The 20,364-nt window shown below is 35.1% G+C and overlaps 2 protein-coding genes across 4 annotated transcripts in view; one reads left to right on the forward strand and one right to left on the reverse strand.

Annotated features, from left to right (window-relative positions):
* Nucleotides 1–462, reverse strand: part of LOC127877490 (exostosin-like 3) — a 31,087-nt gene extending 30,625 nt beyond the window's left edge. Inside the window, exon 1 of one of the 2 annotated variants that reach the window (XM_052423425.1) lies at nt 286–462. The gene's annotated coding sequence lies outside the window, so the exon portion shown is untranslated. The remainder of the gene's footprint in view (nt 1–285) is intronic. The other variant, XM_052423424.1, reaches the window with a different exon arrangement.
* The window catches only part of LOC127877489 (protogenin-like), a 323,646-nt gene that overhangs the window by 258,157 nt on the left and 45,125 nt on the right, over nt 1–20,364 (forward strand). The window lies entirely within an intron of this gene.

A 20,364-nucleotide genomic window follows, 5' to 3' on the forward strand; every position in this document is an offset into this window, starting at 1 on the left:
TGTTTATGAAGTTTATTCATTATTTTCCTCAATTTGTCTCGAACGACGTCTGTTTAGTGAAGCGCACAGATTCTCAGCGCTGAACTGCACCCATGTTTATGAAGGGGTGCATTTGGACTGACAGAGCCGCCGTAGCAAAAATTATCAAAGGCTCTGGCAGTCCGTTTATATGGACTACCATTTGTCATGTTTATTTTGTCAATTTAGCAAAACGTGAAAAGGCCCCTTTGACAGCCTTGTTCTTAAAAACAACAATGCTGCATTTGAATGTATCAGTATCACTACCTATTGCATCGTTATTTAACCATGTCCTCACAATCTATGGTGCTTCTGGGGGAAGAAAAATATGTTTGGCTAATTTAGTCCGTCAATCAAAGGAAATCTACTAATCAATGCCAATGGGCGCATCCATTGTGTGTCTCTAAACAAACATTTAAATTATCTGTATTGAAATCGACTTAAAAATATACTCAAATGCAGCAAAATTAAATTTCCCTATTTCTTTAATTTGGGATACAAGATCAGTGAGCAATCGGTAAAAAACAAATGGTATCTTCATTATCATCGAGGTTTGAGACTATTTCTTTCCTAAACCCAGTCCTCTTTGTTTCTAATTCACCAGACGCATCCCTACTTGTTTATTATTTTCTCCGTTCGCAAATTTCTATTATAGCAGCACCACCTGGAGAGAAATCTTATTTTATCACACGGCTGCATTTATATCGGATGATGGAGGTTTCGTCACAATGCAGTTTCGTCACACTGATATTATGAATGAGGGCAGTGGAGGTTTCGTCACACTGATATATTGTATAGAATAAAATAATAGTGTAATTGAATATGATGTTGTTAATAAATATATTGGGATTTATGAATAAAACACATATTTTTGGAGCAAATGAAAAAACGTCCACACCCTATCGACTACCAATCTACGATTATAAGATATTTTTTTGTTACTTTCCAAAAAAAATTTTTTTTTGGCTCGCCGAAACTTCTTGCCGCTAAATTTTTCCTTTCCGCTTTATATCCTTTCCGGTTATTTGAGTCATTTAATTGAATGCTCTTTCAAGGATATCTAGAATAGCAATGAACAAAATGCCTTCCGGTATTTATTTGTGTCGCCTATTTATTTGACATATGCATATACGATTAATTAGACTTTAAATACAATTAAACCACTCCTGTTTTTCTCGTATCCCTTTAATTAAAATACGCTGCTGTCGTTCAGGATAGTTTGGGAGTAAAAAAACTAATTAATTAATTATCACCGTTCATTTCAATTCGGCAATTGGCAGAGATGTGTAATATTATCGCCATATAACTAATTATTAAATTGTCACTCTTTAATGCAGATCGGTAAATATTCGGTAGAAAGATAAAAAGTGATCAGTTTAGAAATATTTATTGACGGGTATTGTCACATTTTTGTTTCATTTGCTTATCTCTTTATACGACATCCGACCAGTCGCTATTTTGGAGGCAGACGGCGAAATTAAATGTGTATTCAAATTATTCAACATCTGCGAATGAATGACCCAATATTATCCGATAGCTCCACCCGTTCTCACGTTTCATTCGACAACGTCATGTCATGTGGAAGCAAGCTCAATGCTGATTGGCCAGCAACCATGTGCACTTCATTAACAATAAGGTCAAGCAATGTTTAATCGGTTACAGACCGGGTTTCGTTAACTGTTCGAATTGCTAACACTTTCATTGAAACAAAGAGACAAATATAGAGTACCAGTCCGGATTAAAATGGCGGATGTTTTCAACGAAATTTTACTAGATTTTCGCATTTTCGATTTTTCTTGAGCCAAATTCTCAATAGTTTCGCAAATGACTCAAATGGCGAACGACAGCGCGAGCATTGCGAACGTGTTATTATTGAAATAAATGCTCACTATTACAGGGCTTGCGCTGTCTTCGCCATTTGGGAAAGTATATAGCGAATTTGGCTTAAAAAATATAATTTGCGAATATGCTTAAATCTCGTTAAATTTCATTAAAAACATCCGCCATTTTAATCCAGAGTGTTTTTTTTTTAACTATTTTTTTCTTTGTTTCCATGAACAATTTGAAGAGCATATGGTAGCTGGCCAATCAACATTGAGTTCGCTATTGGGTAATATTGGGTCATTCATGCGCAGATAATGGAATAAACAGTTGATATTGTCGTCTGCCTACAATATAACGGCCGATGGCAAAAGTCGTATAAAAAAAGCAAATGAAAAGAAGCGTAACACTCAATAAATTATTTTTAAGCTGATCACTTTAAAAATTTCTACCGACTAACGATCTGAATTAAAGGATGAAAATAAAAAAATTAGTTACATGTCGCAGATGTTGCACCTTTCCCAAGTTTCTGTTCTTTATTAAAATTAAAATATTATAATTACCTTGTTGTATTTTACTCACAATTATGCTATTGTAAAGTAATATGTCAACCAAATAGTATATTAATTACGTATTTGCTAGGTTACTTGTTTTCATTTTCTGTAGTCAAACGATATGCACATTTTATTTCATGTGCAAAATGCGTACAATTTTTCGGACTGTCGTTTTCGGATAAAGTATTTTTCGTCGATTATATTATATTTTCGAAGTTCTTTATAGAAAAAATAGAATTACGAATTCACGTGCGGTGATACAGACGGTGCAGAAAAATCATTACCAATTTCCTTTCATGAGGCAGTAAACTTGGAGCTTAATTTGATAGTTACCTTTCAGTTTGGTATATGTCGGAGTTCAATGTCAGAAAAAAAAAATACTAAAAAAAATAAAATCCCTACCTACCTACCCACCCAAATTTACCTGGGTCGGGTTATGCCAAACAAACAATTTTTTTTAGGATGGCCTTATTAAAGCAAGATTATACGATTTTTATAAGTGTTTAATTGTAATATATTGATAAATATATGTTACCAAAACACTGAATAGGCATGAAAAATGTACACTGAAGACGAATTTCATAAAATACAGCAAAAAGAAATTAGCCGCTGAAAGGAAATTTAAAAAATCCGTAAACCTTAATTTAGATTCATATCGTACATGCATGATATACACGCTGGCGAATTCTATTGTACTGACATTCTTTTGTACTGACATTTTAAATTCAGATTTTATATTTGGCTTATTTCGCATTACAGGTGTTGTTCTTAACTTTTATTTTAATATATATCGAAATATATGTATAATAAGTTTATACACATTTTATATTAATTCATACATTTTTGACAAAATCGTATATTCTCGCTCTGACACTTGATCCGTATAATCCGCCGATGTTCAAATTTAAACAAGTATTTTGTCATTAATGTCATTACAGATACATTACATTATATATTTTAATAAATTTATTGATACAATATTGAAAGACGTGGAACACGCAGTCAATATTAAGTCAGACATGTTCTTTATGGTCCGCAAATCTGGACCGTATACTCCGTATATAAGTATTTGCCATTAAATGATACATTAATGTTAGTACAGCAATTTTACAATTTATAAAATTATGGAACATGGAAAATTTGACTTTTATAACATTCGAAGGACAATCATCAAACACATCGAAATTCTTTATTGGCCAATTATCTATTATATTCAATCAGACATCGTGTCAAAAACTTGTGAATAGCGGATTAAAGACGCGTGAAACTAATAAAGGTGGTCGAAAAATCTGCAAACTGTAAACAACGCAAAACAATTGATAGAAACTCGGCCAGTCGGTCTGTGATTAGTGGAAGTGGAATCCGGTAACAGCCTGGCGTCATGTGAAGAACCCGTATCTAATCGATACAAACGATCATTTTAATGTGTAGTTCGGTTGTAATTCGGTGAAAAGAGGAATTCGGTTGTAATTCGGTGAAAAGTGGAATTCGGTGTTTCCATGGACCGGTTACATTGAATTGGTTGAAATTTAAAACAAATGAATTGTAATGGATCAACATGTATAATCTATTTCTTACTTAACGTTTTGCTTATTCCAGGTTGGCGGTCCTCTTCTGAATGTCGTCAATTACGTTGAGCGCACGTGGATACGGGGATCCATGTGGAAGCCGGAGAACTGGAGCGTCTATTGATTAAATCTTTATGTTTTATATGCAAATATTTATTTTTGGTGTAATATTGTTTGGAAATAAATGTAGGTGGTGCGTAAAGGAAAGTATAGTATTGTACCGTTTATTGATTTTTTTTTAATTAAATCTTTATGTTTTATATGCAAATATTTATTTTTGGTGTAATATTGTTTGGAAATAAATGTATGTGGCGTAAAGGTAAGTATATTATTGTACCGTTTATTGAGTATATTTGTATTTGATTATGTTTTATATTCAGATATTTAGTTTTGGTGTAATATTGCTTGCAAATAAAAGTGTGTTGTGTAAAGGTAAGTATATTATTATACCGTTTATTGAGTAGATTTGTATTTGATTGTATCTTTATGTTTTATATGCAAATATTTTTTTGTGTAATATTGCTTGCAAATTAATGTATGTGTTGTGTAAAGGTAAGTATATTATTATACCGTTTATTAAGTAGATTTTTATGTTAATGTATTGTGTAATATTGTGCTGTATTTGAATAAATTTTTGTGTGAATCATAATCAACATTGTATAATGTCTTTTAATTGCATGTGTATACTAACTAAACACATTTAATTTATCGAATTTAACAGAAAAGAAAAAAAAAAACATGTTGATTTATAACAGAAGAAAGGTGTCAATCAAAGGTGCTAAAGTTTCCCGGTATTATTTACACTTATATATTACCATTGTGACGAACCCTCTACCCGTTTTCTACAGTAAATTCAGTGTGACGAAACTGCAGTGTGACGAAACCTCCGTAAACCTTTATATCTACCTGATATAACGTTGCATGATATATTTTTTATATCAGTTTAACAGGAAGTTTTTATATCAGTCGATGATACATATAGGAGCTAGGTAGGTCATTTCTTCTTCTTCTTTTATGATAATGGCTTAGCTAAAGAAACTTCAGCGTACAGTTTATATAGTATTGACAGACCTGTACGCTGAAGCATACCCCGTATCGAAAGTCAACCAGAGTCGTAACATATTTATGTCACGCTATAAATCAAAGAAAGCTCATTTTCATGGATACATTTCTACATGTATTGGTGAATGAATATAAATTACTGCATCGAGGAATACTTTAAGGTTCAAATGTTTCAAATGCATCTCACAATAGATGAAAATAACTCTCATCAGTCTGAAATTCACAATTTTGACGCCATTGTCGCTTTGTCACGTGACGAGTTTTCATTTGGATACTTTCGGATCGACCTTGACATTTTATGCTGAAATTGTAAACATTACTTTCGTTTTCTGAAATCTATTATTTTGTGATTAACAACTAACGTCTGGTGGATTATTAAGAATGATTTCATTGTGAATCAGGTAGTTTTATATAATATTTACTTTGACTTTGTATTGACACTACAACTTGTTTACAAAATAAGCCAGGATAATTAAAATACCGGGAAATGTCATTCTGAATTTGAAAACACTTGAGCACATGGTTTGTTACTAAAAATAGAAATAACGTCATATGACCGTGAAATCTCGGGAGATTCGCATTTCAAGAAAGTCAGTCACATCGCTGTTTTTCTCGATATGTAAGAGCAGAATAGATACATTTTAAATGTTTAAGATAGTATTTTGTGAAAGAATATATCAGTTTAATGTGAAAAATGTCAATCTTTCCAATCAAGTGGTTGATTTGGGCCAACAACTGCATTTAAAAGCTGTTTTGGACCGGTCTTTGTTAACTGTCAACTTTTCGGGAATTTCTGGTTGACTTTCCTAATGGGGTTGGTCCATAACTATAAAGTCGCGCCAGTCAAAAATCATAAAAAGCGACATTTAAAGTTATGGTAGCCAGAACTAATAATGGCTATGTTCAATACTGATACATTATGGCCATGCGTGGGGGGTGAAAAAGAAATAGATTGATAGGTTTCCAGAGTTACTCAATCCACTCAGGAAAATCCTATCAACAGTGATAAAAAATGCAAAACCTATCACATTAAGCCCTTAAGACTTAAATATATACATATACAACTGTACATGTGGTGAGAATATTAGTCGAGTTAAAAACAGGATAAAAGCAGAAACATGTGATCTAAGGAAGGAACACTGATGTAGACAGCACTGATTTAAATCCAGGGATCGTATCAGCGCTGACTACATAAGATGGAAGTGTGTTCCATTGTACAACTGTTTTTGGAAAGAAAGAAAATTTGTGGTAATCAGCTGTACTTGGTGGTATTTGGTATGCCATGTGATGGTGATGGCGTGAGTGTCTAATGAATGGAGTTAGATAGTGAAGGGGATTGACGCCAACATGATTATATACTATTTTATAGAACAAAATGAGTCTAGCTTGTTGTCATCTTGATTGCAATGTATTCCAATTCAAATCCTTAATTAAATTTGTGACCGTGCCCGGTGTCTTGCTGTAATTATTCGTTACAAATCTGGCAGCTTGACGCTGAACATTTTCAATTTTATCAATATCTTTCTGATGGTAAGGGTCTCACACATTAGAGCAATATTTCAAAGATGGTCTAACAATGCTATTATATGCCGCTGCCTTAGTTTCCATTTAAGAAGAATGAATGTTTTGTTTTAAGAATCCTAAGCTCTGGCTTGCTTTACTACTTATTTTATTTACGTGAGGTGACCAGTTTAAAGTTGAGCTTACTTCAACGCCAAGATAAGTGGCTTGGTTTACAACAGACAGAGGTTGATTGTGAAGAGTGGAGGCTGTTTTTAGTGGTTTAATTTCACTCGAAATCAACTATAAAGTAGATTTCATTTTTAGTTAAATAGAATCAGAGTCAGCAAAACAAACAATTTGATACCAAGATGTATTATATTTTAAACACAAAATGCAACACAAACAGCAAAAAACTTGTTTACAAATATTAAGCGCACGTGCTCATGACGTCTAATTATACACGTCAAACGACAAAAGTCGTATTCTTTCCCGCTAAAAATGCAGCTTTTTAGCGATTTTTTCATTCAATATATTCTTTAAAATCGGAGACGTAGAGGTATGATAAACAGAAAAATAGGTTACTGCCTGATCTTTTTGTAATATATCAGGCTTGGTGCGAATAAAATAACAGCTCGGCAAGCCTCGCCGTTACATTATTCTAAGCCTTGTTTGATATATTTCAAAAAGATCAGACATTAACCTGTTATTCTATATAATGTTTCCTTTCTATGCATTTAAGAATGCAACTCGTCTGCTAAATTTTATCAAAATGTTATTTTTAGTTTCATTTGAATCACTTGTTACTTAATCCTTGCCTCGAAACTTGTTCTATTGGATTCGGTAGTAATATGCAAAAGCGAGACAATCAAGCCATTAACTTAATGTAACTCTTAACTTGAGCAATAACATATTTAGATCCGAACTAAATATCTTAATGTAACAAAGAATTTTGAGTGGCTTTGAAGCAATTGTTAACTACATAATAACTGACCATATACGTTTTTTAACAGTTCTCGTGTTTTTACTTATATTGGCATGAAAGTCAATAAAATAACACATACCTATTTGACGACGGCTATATGTTAATAAAATCATTTGAGTTTATGTTTCCGTTGCATATAACCTTTTATGTGGGAACAGCTAGACACATTAATGGACACTTATATTTTTAATACATGTAATTCATTCTGGTATCAATAACATTTGTGTAATAAACTCTTAAATTAATAAAGCATATCGAGTAGTGCTCTGGTTGAACATATAGAGCTTATTCGTATGTTTGAGATATTATTTCAACTTATATACATATTGCCCCATATAACAAGCAGATTTGTAATTTATTTGTATTTGTGTTTGAATTTCCGTGTTATTTTCCGCTCGGAACCAGTTATTTCTCTGCACTTGGATTATTCTTGTACAGAAAGTTACTTTAAAATAAACAAAATATCCAACCTATGAATTCTGTGTTTGTTCGTCAGTCGTTGTCAACCATTTTCAATTGTTTGTATAAATATGGGGATGCATAACGTTTTTTTGGAGTGTAAAGTATTTGTCACAGTACTGTTTTCGGTATCTAGTCATACCCTTGTCATACCTTGTCATGACATACTAACACCAGCAAGAAATAAAAGAAACGTTAAACCTTAATTATTTAATGACTATCAAGCTACAAACATTCTAGAAAACCAAGTGACAAATAATACAAAGTGCTTTAAAACTTGTGTGTGCAAAACCGAACAATTTAAAAACTCCTTCTTTCCCAGAACTGTATTAGACTGGAACAAACTTAGTGACAGTGTTGTGTGCGCGGCTTCCGTCAATAGTTTCAGGACTGCGCTGCTTAATCCACAATTGGACTAGTCTCTCTCCCGTTGCGACCTACGCCCTACAAGGCCCTGCAACGTATCGATTCAGATTCAGATACCGGAAACTTGATCCTCTCAGTACGGCATTTAGAATCTACATCAGTCACAAGGAAAATATGGAAGTTAAGAAGGAGAAAGTGGGATGACAGTTGAACAAAAATACGGAATTTCGTGACTAATTAGTGAAAGACATTTATTATTTTATATGAATTACAATTATTCCAACAGTTATATGTGTGTCCAAAAATAAATCGAATGGTAAGATACAACCTGAGTGCTTCACTGTTTTGTTATTGTCATTAGTTTGTTACACAGGTGGAAGTAACGTTCCCAGGATAGTATTTATTTTTATTTATTTATTTATTTTTAGGAGCTCAATATATTCAAATAAATATAATATGATTATAGGTGCTACCTAATTTACGGGCAAAAGCTTTTTAAGATTTTTTGATAAACATGTATTTTTAATAAATATATGGACATCACTGTGAATGAACAAAAACTGTCACGTGACCACAAAAGTCAACGTCAGTAGTCATTTTATGTCAACAAACAGCCGCGAAAGGTAGGTTTTTTCCAATATCTTTGCTGATCATCCTCGGACTTTCATACGACCTAGTGCACGCAATATGGCATGCATATAGCTTTCGATCGGTATATCACGCGTTTTGTGTGTTCTTATGGTTTTCGAGAACACTTCGGCGCAAATTTCCATTTAAGAAGCAAACGTCAGTAGTAAAATTACAAAGAGTCAGTGTTCTCGAAAATTAACGATCACAGAACTGTCTATGCTTTACCGGACAAACATATATTACATATGTCTATGCATAAACAAACACAAATATCTACCAGATATTGAATAAACGTTTAAAGAGTGAAAACAAATATGGCAAACGTCAGTAGCAAAAAAATGCAAACGGCAGTAGCTGAATAAATGCAAGCGTTGAATTTAATGAAAAACATGTGAAACAATATAATTTATGCTAATTTAGATTTAAATTAGATATAACTAGTTAAGATTGATGTCATAAATTAATGCATGACATATATAAATTCTGCAACAACAAAAATGAACCAATGTTTAAGTGATATTATGTGCATTTAACAGTTAATAGGTGTCTATCGCAACCGTTGTTTATTTTTGGTGTTTTTACTTCATTTACACGTATATTCGTTAATGCAGCATCAACATATTGAAAAAATATCCCGGAAAGAGAAATATAATGATTTTGAATATCAACCGTACTTTCGTTTTGACAACTGACGACAGGAATGATTCGATTTACAATGTGAATCTAAATTGAGTTTTACGCAGATTCGTTCATACGACACAAAGACACTATTTTGTTTTACGGATCATTTCGACTAAGAGGACTCACCAGTCACGTAAACTATGGAATATAATATATATTTTTTATAAACAACTGGTAGCAAGATGCTTTGCAGATAATTGGTCATTTACCACATTTCAACTAACTCTTTTGACCTGTAAATTTTTTCAGCTCAATTCATTATATCTCTTGAATAAAATAATATGCAATCTTATTGATTTGTGACTTATACATGTACTATTTTACTTGTTTGAACATTACGAAATGATCCTTGAAACAAAATAAGTGTTTAAGCTATCGATTAAAGGGCAAAACTAAAAAATTTTGCTTGAAAGTTTGTGGAAGATTTATTCGGGTTGACAAACGGACTGGAAATATTGCTTGGTTATTAACCGACTGTGAGTTAACGGCTTGACAGATTTGTTTTTTTTGTTGAAAGGTTGTCCAATTGCCCATAGTAGGATCAAGGGATGTGTTGGATTAAAGCTATTTTTAACATTTTTGCGGCCCGCGAAGACAGGTCTATGATAAATTCTAGTTAATGACCTTGTTATGATTCCAATATCAGAGGGTGGGGATTTTTTGTTCATGGCTCTTTGTCAATTTTTTTCTCATTAAACCTGATTTTATGTATTGATTTGAATATATTGGGCTCATAAAAAAATACATGTACTATCCAGGGTACGTTACTTCCACCTGTGGTTTGTTACTGTGTACAGTTACACAATAAACACACGTGTGGTTCTACACCAGTTGTTTCACATGATCATGGCTAATTAAGGACAATTAACATGTTACTATGTTCTATATTGCGGTGTTATGCAGTCTATAGCATGCTGGTTTCAAATAATTTTTCAAACACTTATTTAAAAATTAAACTACTTTACTGATGAGTTGGTGTTGGGTAACAATAAGAAAGTTGTGTACAACATTTTCCTGTAATGAAACTTGAAAGCCTCCCACTTTCAAACATGACAATAAAACGCTCATTTAAAATTTTTCAATCCAAAATTAATGGATATTTCTATTTAATAATTTCATTATATAAAAATGTGTCAGGACTTGTTGTACATGCCATAATTTCTGTGGATACTATTCCTGTAGTAAATCAGGACATTTTGCATTTTAGCTGGACACCAACACAGTATATTGCATTTGAATTTGCTACACACTTAACACAACAGGAGGTTTTCTGCTATGTAATAAGGCTGTAAAACAGAGACCCAAGCCCAAAGCAAACGGACCTGATCCCAAACAGAAATTAAAAAAAATCCTGATTAAAAATAAAAATAAAAAATTGCTTTGATGAATTTTTGCTAGTAGACAATGTATGGGCCAAGTTTGAATCTGTGTCATGTACTTCCAAAACTAAGTCAACCAGAAAAATCATGGAAAACCTTTTTGTCACTCTACAGGCCACCTTTATGACTCAATCTTAATAAAACTTGGTCAGAATTGTTTTCTTCACAATAGGCTAAGCTCAAAACCCAAAACTAGGTTACCAGGTCAAATTTCAAAAAAAATTTGTTAACATTCTTGAGGCCACATTTATGACTCAATATTCAAGAATATTGGTCAGAAAGTTTATCTTGACAATTTCTAGGCCAAGTTTTAATCTTGCTTACATGTGACCACAACAAGGTTACCTGGACAAATACTAGAAAAAAACTTTTAGAAGTCACATGTATGACCTAATCCAGATAAAACATGGTAAGAATGTTTATCTTGACAATATCAAGGCATGATGTTTGAGTCTGAGTTAAGTGGGATCAAAACTCGCGTCATCAGGTCAAGTGTTCGCCCATTGGTGTACCTTCAACTCGTGTTAGAGCTTCATGACAAAACATCCCGTAAGTGGGACTGTGCTGCTAACATCAGGACGTGTGACTTTTATGTGGGATAGTTTGTGTCTCTTGAGGCTGGGGCCCGTCACCCTTTCCCACTCATGCAAAGTGAAAATGACTATGTGCAAACAACATAAAACCAGATCAGCCTACGAGTAACTCGCAGTCTGTTCATGTTTTATGCTGTTTGCTGCTCATCAGTATCTAAGGTTTGGTGATGAAGCCTTAAAAACTTGAAACTATAAAGAACTCTCTAATTGAATATTTTTTTCTGAGGGATTACACATGCATGAAAATACGTATCTACATGTAAGTGGTGAAGGGTTGTAACACATTTGAAAAAAAATAGCAATACTTTTTTGTGGTATTGTAGGGAAACAGTGACAGAATGAAAACAAAACAAAATGAACTGGGTTAATTTGCATGCAATTTATATACTTTCATGAATGCTGAAACTTATACCCTTTGCATGCTGGGAAATTTGTCGTCTGCTAAAATGTTGTCTGCTAAATTTCAAAAATTAGCATTTTCTTCGATTTTTTCCAAAGAATATTATCAGAATAGCAAACAGTTTGGATCCTGATGAGACGCCACGTTCTGTAGCGTCTCATCTGGATCCAAACTGTTTGCAAAGGCCTTCAAAATCCGGTTCCAGCGCTCAAAGGGTTAACAAACCTCTACAGTAGTATTTTTAAAACACACTGAAACATGACACTGATATTTGTTCAGATTGAGATGTTGTGAAGTCTGATATCCATCATGTGACTCTTCAGGCTTACAATTCGGATAATGATATAGCTGGCCAGTACAGCGTGTCATTCCCCCAGGGCTTTGACTATGGGCCAGAGGAAGGAGAAGGGGACCCTGCGGGCGGAGCCCAGGACCAGAAGCCCAAAATCCTGGTCATGGGCCTTAGAAGGTATGGCATTCGAATGAGCAAGAGCTGACATCCATATGTGTGATTTATTTAATAAATACTCATTTTCATTGTTATGGAATAGCTATAGCATTTAAGTGATTGAATGTTTATGCCCATATTTGTTTTAATACATGTATTCAGTTTCCTGGTTATGGAGAAGATACAATATATGGAAGAGCTGGAAGAATGTCAGTAGTTACTGATATTAGATGTGATACATAATAAAATTATGATAAATAGATAAATATCTTGATAAGTAAAATTTTACTTTTTATGCCCTTGGTAGGGTAACATATAGCAGTTGAACTGTCCGTCAGTCAGTATGTCAGTCAGTCTGTCCATCCGTCCGAAAAAAACAACATTGGCCATAACTTTTTCACTATTGAAGATAGCAACTTGATATTGGGCATACAGATGTATCTCATGGAGCTGAACATTTTGAGTGGTGAAAGGTGAAGGTCAAGGTCATCCTGCAAGGTCAAATGTCAAATATATGGCGTCTGTCCGTCTGAAAACTTTAACATTGGCCATAACTTTTTCAATATTGAAGATAGCAACTTGATATTTGGCATGCATGTGTATCTCATGAAGCTGCACATTTTGAGTGGTGGAAGTTCAAGGTCAAGGTCATCCTTCAAGGTCAACGTCATCCTTCATGGTCAAAGGTCCAAAAAAAATAATTCAAAGCGGCGCTATCATTAAGCTGCACTTTTTGAGTGGTGGAAGGTCAAGGTCATCCTTCAAGGTCAAGGTCATCCTCCAAGGTCAAAGGTCAAACAAAAATATTCAAAGCGGCGTTCACATGAAGCTTCACATTTTGAGTGGTGGAAGTTCCAGGTCAAGGTCAGGTAAAAAAAATCTCTTTATTTCATGCTTGGTTTAATGATTTTTAGCTGGGCGTTTTCGGGTATTGTCATAGCCAGCTCGTCGTCGCTCTCCACTGGCGTCGTGCTAAAACCTTAACATTGGCTCTAAAATCAAAGTACTTCCACCTACAACTTTGAAACTTCATACATGTATGTAGATGCACCTTGATGAGTTCTGTATGCCACACCCATTTTGGGGTCACTAGGTCAAAGGTCAATGTCACTGTGACCTAAAAAAATTAAACAAATCTGATAAACTGTCATTTATTCAAAACTGCTTCCGTAGCGGAGCGTGGCACCCATTATGTGGTGCTCTTGTATAACTTTGTTATGGCTTGCATTTTATAATAAAAAAACACATGCTTAATATTATCATTTGCTAGCCTTTTGGTTAATATGGACACATGCAAATCAAATATCGAAGATAATGCAGGCTGAACATAGTAAAGTAGAAATACAATCATGATGTCATGATCAATGATGTCTATTGTACAACCGATTTACATTGAATGACCGTTTTATGACAAGTCAGCTAGATAAATTTTAATCTTAGAGAATTGATCATGAGGGCAAATATCAAGTGTATAATAAAAAAGTACCGGTAACAATAACCACCAAGTGCAACTATATTGACCCCCCTTAAAATATATATTAGTAATAATCTTAAGTGTGATAATTTTGCATTTACTCAATCATTAAATATTGTTTATTTAATTATGATGTAAATCCTGTAAAATTATTTCCCCAAAATGTCTTCCATGAATTCCTTGTTAAATGTCTGTTTACAATGCATGTACATACACTTACAGGAGTGGAAAGACCTCTATTCAAAAAGTCGTGTTCCACAAGGTGTCACCCAATGAAACCCTGTTTCTTGAAAGCACCAACAAAATTGTTAAAGAAGGTAAGGTTCATTGGTAACAATATAGTTACTTTTAAACATCCCAGCTAAATGTAAGAATTTTTTTTAAGTTACATGTGGAATGTAAAAGACTTAAATATGCAGCACTGAAACCGTATGAAGTCAAACAACCAATGCCGGTCAAAAGTTCTGGTAACCTTGTGTGTATTTCTGAACCAAATTTGCCTTAACTGGCTAAATAACTGCAAATTGGAACTTGATCAATGTCACCATCAGTGTTTATTGTTAGTTCAAATTTGGGAAAAATGGGAAAAAAGTATACATTTTTCCCAAATGGAACCAAAAATTCCCAATTAAAGGTTAACAACAATATTTTGTTTTAAGATCTCAGCATTCACTTCCCATCCAGCTCTATAATTTGAACCTTAGTTCATATACTATGGAAAACACAATTTCAAACCATTGTTTAGCAAAACGACAACAAAACTAATTTCCCAATTTTTAGTCAAAACACAGTAATTTTACCCTATCAAATGGGACCTGAACCCATTCTCAATATTGTTTAAAAAAAAGCACTGACCAATTTTGTTGGCCATAAGGGCCAGTTTTCTGGATTTTTCGCATACCTCAAAGACAGCTTTACTTTCTACACGTATATCAGAGAGTTTTATGCATTCACAGAGAGTGCCTTGCTTTTTTGCCATTCCACAATCATTTACACTGTGCAACACCAGGGGTTTTTCTGCCTATTTTGGGAAAAGGAGTCTGACCAAGTTGGGAATTTTTTATCGACAAAGTTGTCCATTTTGGGAAATTTTGCTTCGATGAAACGGCTCATTTTGGGAAAGTATTGTGAATTTATCATGCTTAAATAAGTCAGAGGTTTAACAAATAAAAAAAATTGTTATTTTGACCTTAAATGCAGTTAAGCACCAGATGAGTACGTTTGGTTTGTGTGAATGTGCTGTGAAAGGGGGAGCACAGCAGGTTTAAGGTGCTGAATCCTCGCTCAACCACATTAGTGCTTGTTGGTATGATACACATCAGCTGGACGAGTTGGAAAATTAATAATCTAATAATCATTAGTCATAAGACACTTCTTTCCGAATTTTTTTTTTTTTTTTTAAATTGGGAATTTTTGTTTGGGATCAGGTCCGTTTGGATTGGGAATGCCTCCGTTTTCCGGGGGCGCAGACAGTGCTGAAAAAGCCATGAACATGTGTATATTTGGAGAGAAAATAACTGATACAAGTTCTATTTCGAAAGAACCACAAATGTTCATGTAGTAAATGCTAAAAGGTATAGTTACAATTTGATAGATCTTTTAGCTTATAAGGGAAGAGCTGGTAAAATATAAAGAAAACTGTTTAGTTTTTTATTTATTTAACATGTTAGACTTCAAAATCAATAATAGTTATCAACTGGGTCTAAGAATTGCAACTCAAGAATAAATGATATAATTATACCCCCTTAAACGAAGTTTAGGGGGGTAAATAGGAGTGAGCTTGTCTGTCAGTCGGTCAGTTTTAAGTGTCCGCTCTCTAATTCAAGTTGTTTTCATCTGATCTTCACCAAACTTGTTGTAACTGTTCTGTTCTAAAAAGGGCGTTAGTTTGACTTTAAGTTAAGTTGTATTCTGTTAGGTTAAGAATACCTTTATGGCTCCTAAATACATACTTGTATATTAAAATTAATTAATTAAAGCTGTTGTGCGCGTATACGCATACATTGGTTCTTGAGTGTAAGTCTACTGTAGTCTAAAGTGGGTCTACAAATAATTTGCTGAATACAGACCCTGGGTCAACACAGCTACATTCTACATATATTTCTGAGCTCATTACATGTGCACAAGTGTTAACCCTGTATATCAGACGTCACTAATTGAAAGATTGCTTGTGTTTCAGAGGTCACTAATTGTCAGATTATTTTCACTTCAGACGTCACTAATTTGTCAGTTTGGTTTTTCACTTATTGTCAGAAAATTTATATTTCAGAGGTCACTTATTGTCAGTTTCATTTCAGGCATCACTAATTGACAGACTATTTTCGTTCCAGAAGTCACAAATTGTCAGTTCTTCCATTTCAGACGTCACTAATTGTCAGTTTGGTTTTTTTCTTATTGTCTGACAACATGTTTTTATATTTCAGAGGTCACAAATTGTCAGTTTCATTTCAGACGTCACTAATTTGGTTTTTCACTTATTGTCAGACTATTTATATTTCGGAGGTCACTAATTGTCAGTTTCATTTCAGGCATCACTAATTGACAGACTATTTTTTGTTCCAGAAGTCACAAATTGTAAGTTCTTCCTTTTCAGACGTGACTAATTGTCAGTTCTTCGTATACCATGTCTGGGACCTCCCGGCCCACTTGGACTACTTTGACAGCACGTTCGACCCTGAGCTAATATTTGGAGGCTGTGGTGCACTGATATTTGTTATAGACTCTCAGGTATGTTATGTTTACATTTGAGGAGGGCTGTGAGAACATTGGGTATAATGCATGTGCTTTAAGTGTTGTCCAAGATTAGCCTGTGCAGTCCCCACAGGCTAATAAGGGATGACACTTAATGTATAGACTGGAATTTTGTTTAGAAGAGACTGTCATGAAACGTAAAATTCTATGAAAGCAGAAAATGTTTTCCCTGATTAGTCAGTTATTTAATCCTTGTTTTCAGAGAGCATAGCTCACGAGCAATTTGTTTAAAGCAGTTTGTTATACCACCACAGCAATCAGTGGTTCATTTTGTCTGAAGTAAATCCAAGAAGTGTGTAGCGCACACTACTTCCATGTTTTCAACTGATCAAATTTAACATTCAAATACATGTATGTCACATACATGAAGTGTACATTATATGAAAGAGACTTTCTTCATGCCTAATCATCTACACATGATGATGCATAGGCTGATAACACTTTTCCTCCAAACTCAATTATTAATTAGAAGAGATTTTCTTAAAACGAAAAGTACCATTAAAGGAGGTTTTTTTTCTCTGATAAGCCTGTGCAAATGCTAATCTTGGACAACACTTGATGCATTAACCCTTTGCATGCTGGGAAATTTGTCGTCTGCTAAAATGTTGTCTGCTGAATTTCTAAAATTAGCATTTTCTTCGATTTTTTTCAAAGAATACTATCAGAATAGCAAACAGTTTGGATCCAGATGAGACGCCACGTTCTGTGGCGTCTCATCTGGATCCAAACTGTTTGCAAAGGCCTTCAAAATTCGGTTCCCGCACTGAAAGAGTTAAACCATGTATTCCCAGAGCACTGGTCAGGTATGTGTTTCACTTATCTAGGATGACTACATGGACGCCTTGTCCAAGCTCCACTTCGTAGTGACCAGAGTCTACAAAATGAACCCAAAGATTAAGTTTGAGGTGTTTATCCACAAAGTAGATGGTCTCTCAGATGATCACAAGATAGACGCACAGCGTGATATAAACCAGCGGGCCACTGAGGATTTAGCCGACGCTGGGCTAGATAACGTGCATTTAAGGTTGGATTTTATTTGTTGTTAACAGGCTATAACCAATGAACAAACAAAATCGCCAACTTAAAAAAAATTCTAGTTTTAAATAGTTGAATAATAAAATTAAAACATTTTTTAACAATTGTATTTTTGCCTGTTAACAGTGTGCCTATAAGTTTATAAGGAAGGCTTAATAACAGGCATATGTAATCAAACATAACACCAAATGAAAACATACGTGTCCGTAAATAATCATACCAAAAATTATTCTTCTGGAGTATTTCAAATGTTGAAAACTTTATTGCTGTAAACTTTGGAAAAATTCTGATTGTGTATTTCAGTTTCTATTTAACGAGCATCTATGATCACTCCATATTTGAGGCCTTCAGTAAAGTGGTACAGAAGTTGATACCCCAGCTACCAACATTAGAAAACCTTCTAGACATCTTCATCTCAGTAAGTGACTGTCAATGGACAGGGTTTATATTTGAGCAGTGCTTGGGAAAACATGGCTTAATGCATGTATGTAGTGTCAACCCAGTCCGTCAATTAGGGACGACATTGTCCAACATCAGTCTAGGTTGGCGCTAAGGAAAAAAAAGTTATCGCCAAATCTAGGGGTGTCCGGGGGGCATTACCCCCCCCCCCCCTGGAAATTTTTTGGATCCTAGATCGTCTGTGGTGCGTTTTGGGGCTATTTCCTAAGCAAAATTAAGACTATTTGTGTCTAAAATTAGCCCTTTATTTGCTTGAAAAATGTTCATTGCTGGTTAGCCACTGGATGACATTTTGCAGCCGATTTTTTGTTTACATAGACACCAGTGCCGTAGCTATAATGAGACATTAACACCGTTAAACAGTTTTGGGTACATGTGTTATTTAGGTTTGAAACCACTTAAACCGCCCGCCCGTCTCGGTAGTAATTATACATTTTATAAAATCCAAACATTACTTTTTCATTTTATTTTATTTTTGAAGAAATGCGTGAGAAATTACTTAGTCAGCATGAGACCGTCATTGCGTGTCAAAAACTGTGAGACTCACGACGAAACCGTGAGACTTGACAGGTAGATGTTTCCGATTCTGCAATCACGTCTGCACTATTTTAGACGTCCTCCGATCGCGAACCTAACGTTCGGTCATTTCCTGAGTTTGCATTATTCTGTCCGCTTTCTTTTCTAAAGAATTGTGTTAATTCTTTGCTTCAATTTTCGCTCGCAGCATCCATTTTCCCGGAATCTGCAACTCACTTTCTAAATCTGTCTTTCAAGTCGCATAGCGACTGTAAAGGAAAGTTACTCTTATCTACTTTTTAGCCAATCAAAATCGTTGTGTCTTTGGAAATTAGTTTATAGTGGCTATGTCAATGCCATAACTCCGCCCATCTAATTAAATGACAATTCCGTACTGGTCGATTCGATAACGTTGAATCGTAACATCTTTAGCATAGGTCATTACACAGCACGCTTCAGTGATTAAGTTATCACGTAAATTCCCAAGTAACCCAAATGTTCGAAAAGTCTGGTCGCAGTGTAAAGCATGACCAATTTAGACATAAGCCATATGGATTATCGACCTAGGGGGTCGTCATTATCCCCTGGGGCCTTTCCGGTAAGGGTGTTATCGGTGTAATCTCAGCGATGTTTCTGGCGACTTATACGGCCTGAAAATAGGCATTTAGAGTGTGCATTTGTAAAGCATAGGGTCTTTTTTTTTCAATCGCCAATTTCATGAAAATCTTATTTTTAATCGCCAGCTTGGAATTGTAATCGCCAATGGCGATTTCGGCGATAGGTAACGCTAACGTAGTCAGTTCGCCAATCAGGGACCACACTGTCCAACTTCAGTCCGCCAATCAGGGACAACACTGTCCATATTCATTTTGACAATCAGGGATGACACTGTCCAACTTTAGTCTGCCAATCAGGGACGACACTGTCCACCTTCAGTCTGCCAATCAGGGACAAACACTGTCCAACTTCATTTTGACAATCAGGGATGACACTGTCCAACTTCAGTCCGCCAATCAGGGATGACACTGTCCAACTTCAGTCCGCCAATCAGGGATGACACTGTCCAACTTCAGTCTGCCAATCAGAGACGACATTGTCCAACTTCATTTTGACAATCAGGGATGACACTGTCCAACTTCAGTCCGCCAATCAGGGACGACACTGTCCAACTTCAGTACTCCAATCAGGGACAACACTGTCCAACTGAAGTTTGCCAATCAAGGATGACACTGTCCAACTTCAGTCTGACAATAAGGGAAACACTGTTTAACTTCAGTCTGCCAATCAGAGACGACATTGTCCAACTTCAGTCTGCCAATCAGGGACAACACTGTCCAACTTCAGTCCGCTAATCAGGGACGACATTGTCCAACTTCAGTCCGCTAATCAGGGACGACACTGTCCAACTTCAGTACTCCAATCAGGGACAACACTGTCCAACTGAAGTTTGCCAATCAAGGATGACACTGTCCAACTTCAGTCTGCCAATCAGGGATGACACTGTCCAACTTTAGTCCGCCAATCAGAGATGACACTGTCCAACTTCAGTCCACCAATCAGGGACGACACTGTCTTACCTCAGTCTGCCAATCAGGTATGACACTGTCCAACTTCAGTCTGCCAATCAGGGATGACATTGCCAAACTTCAGTCTGCCAATCAGGGA

Source organism: Dreissena polymorpha, chromosome 4 (genome assembly GCF_020536995.1).
Source record: "Dreissena polymorpha isolate Duluth1 chromosome 4, UMN_Dpol_1.0, whole genome shotgun sequence".
In the NCBI taxonomy this organism is placed as follows: Eukaryota; Metazoa; Mollusca; class Bivalvia; order Myida; family Dreissenidae; genus Dreissena; species Dreissena polymorpha.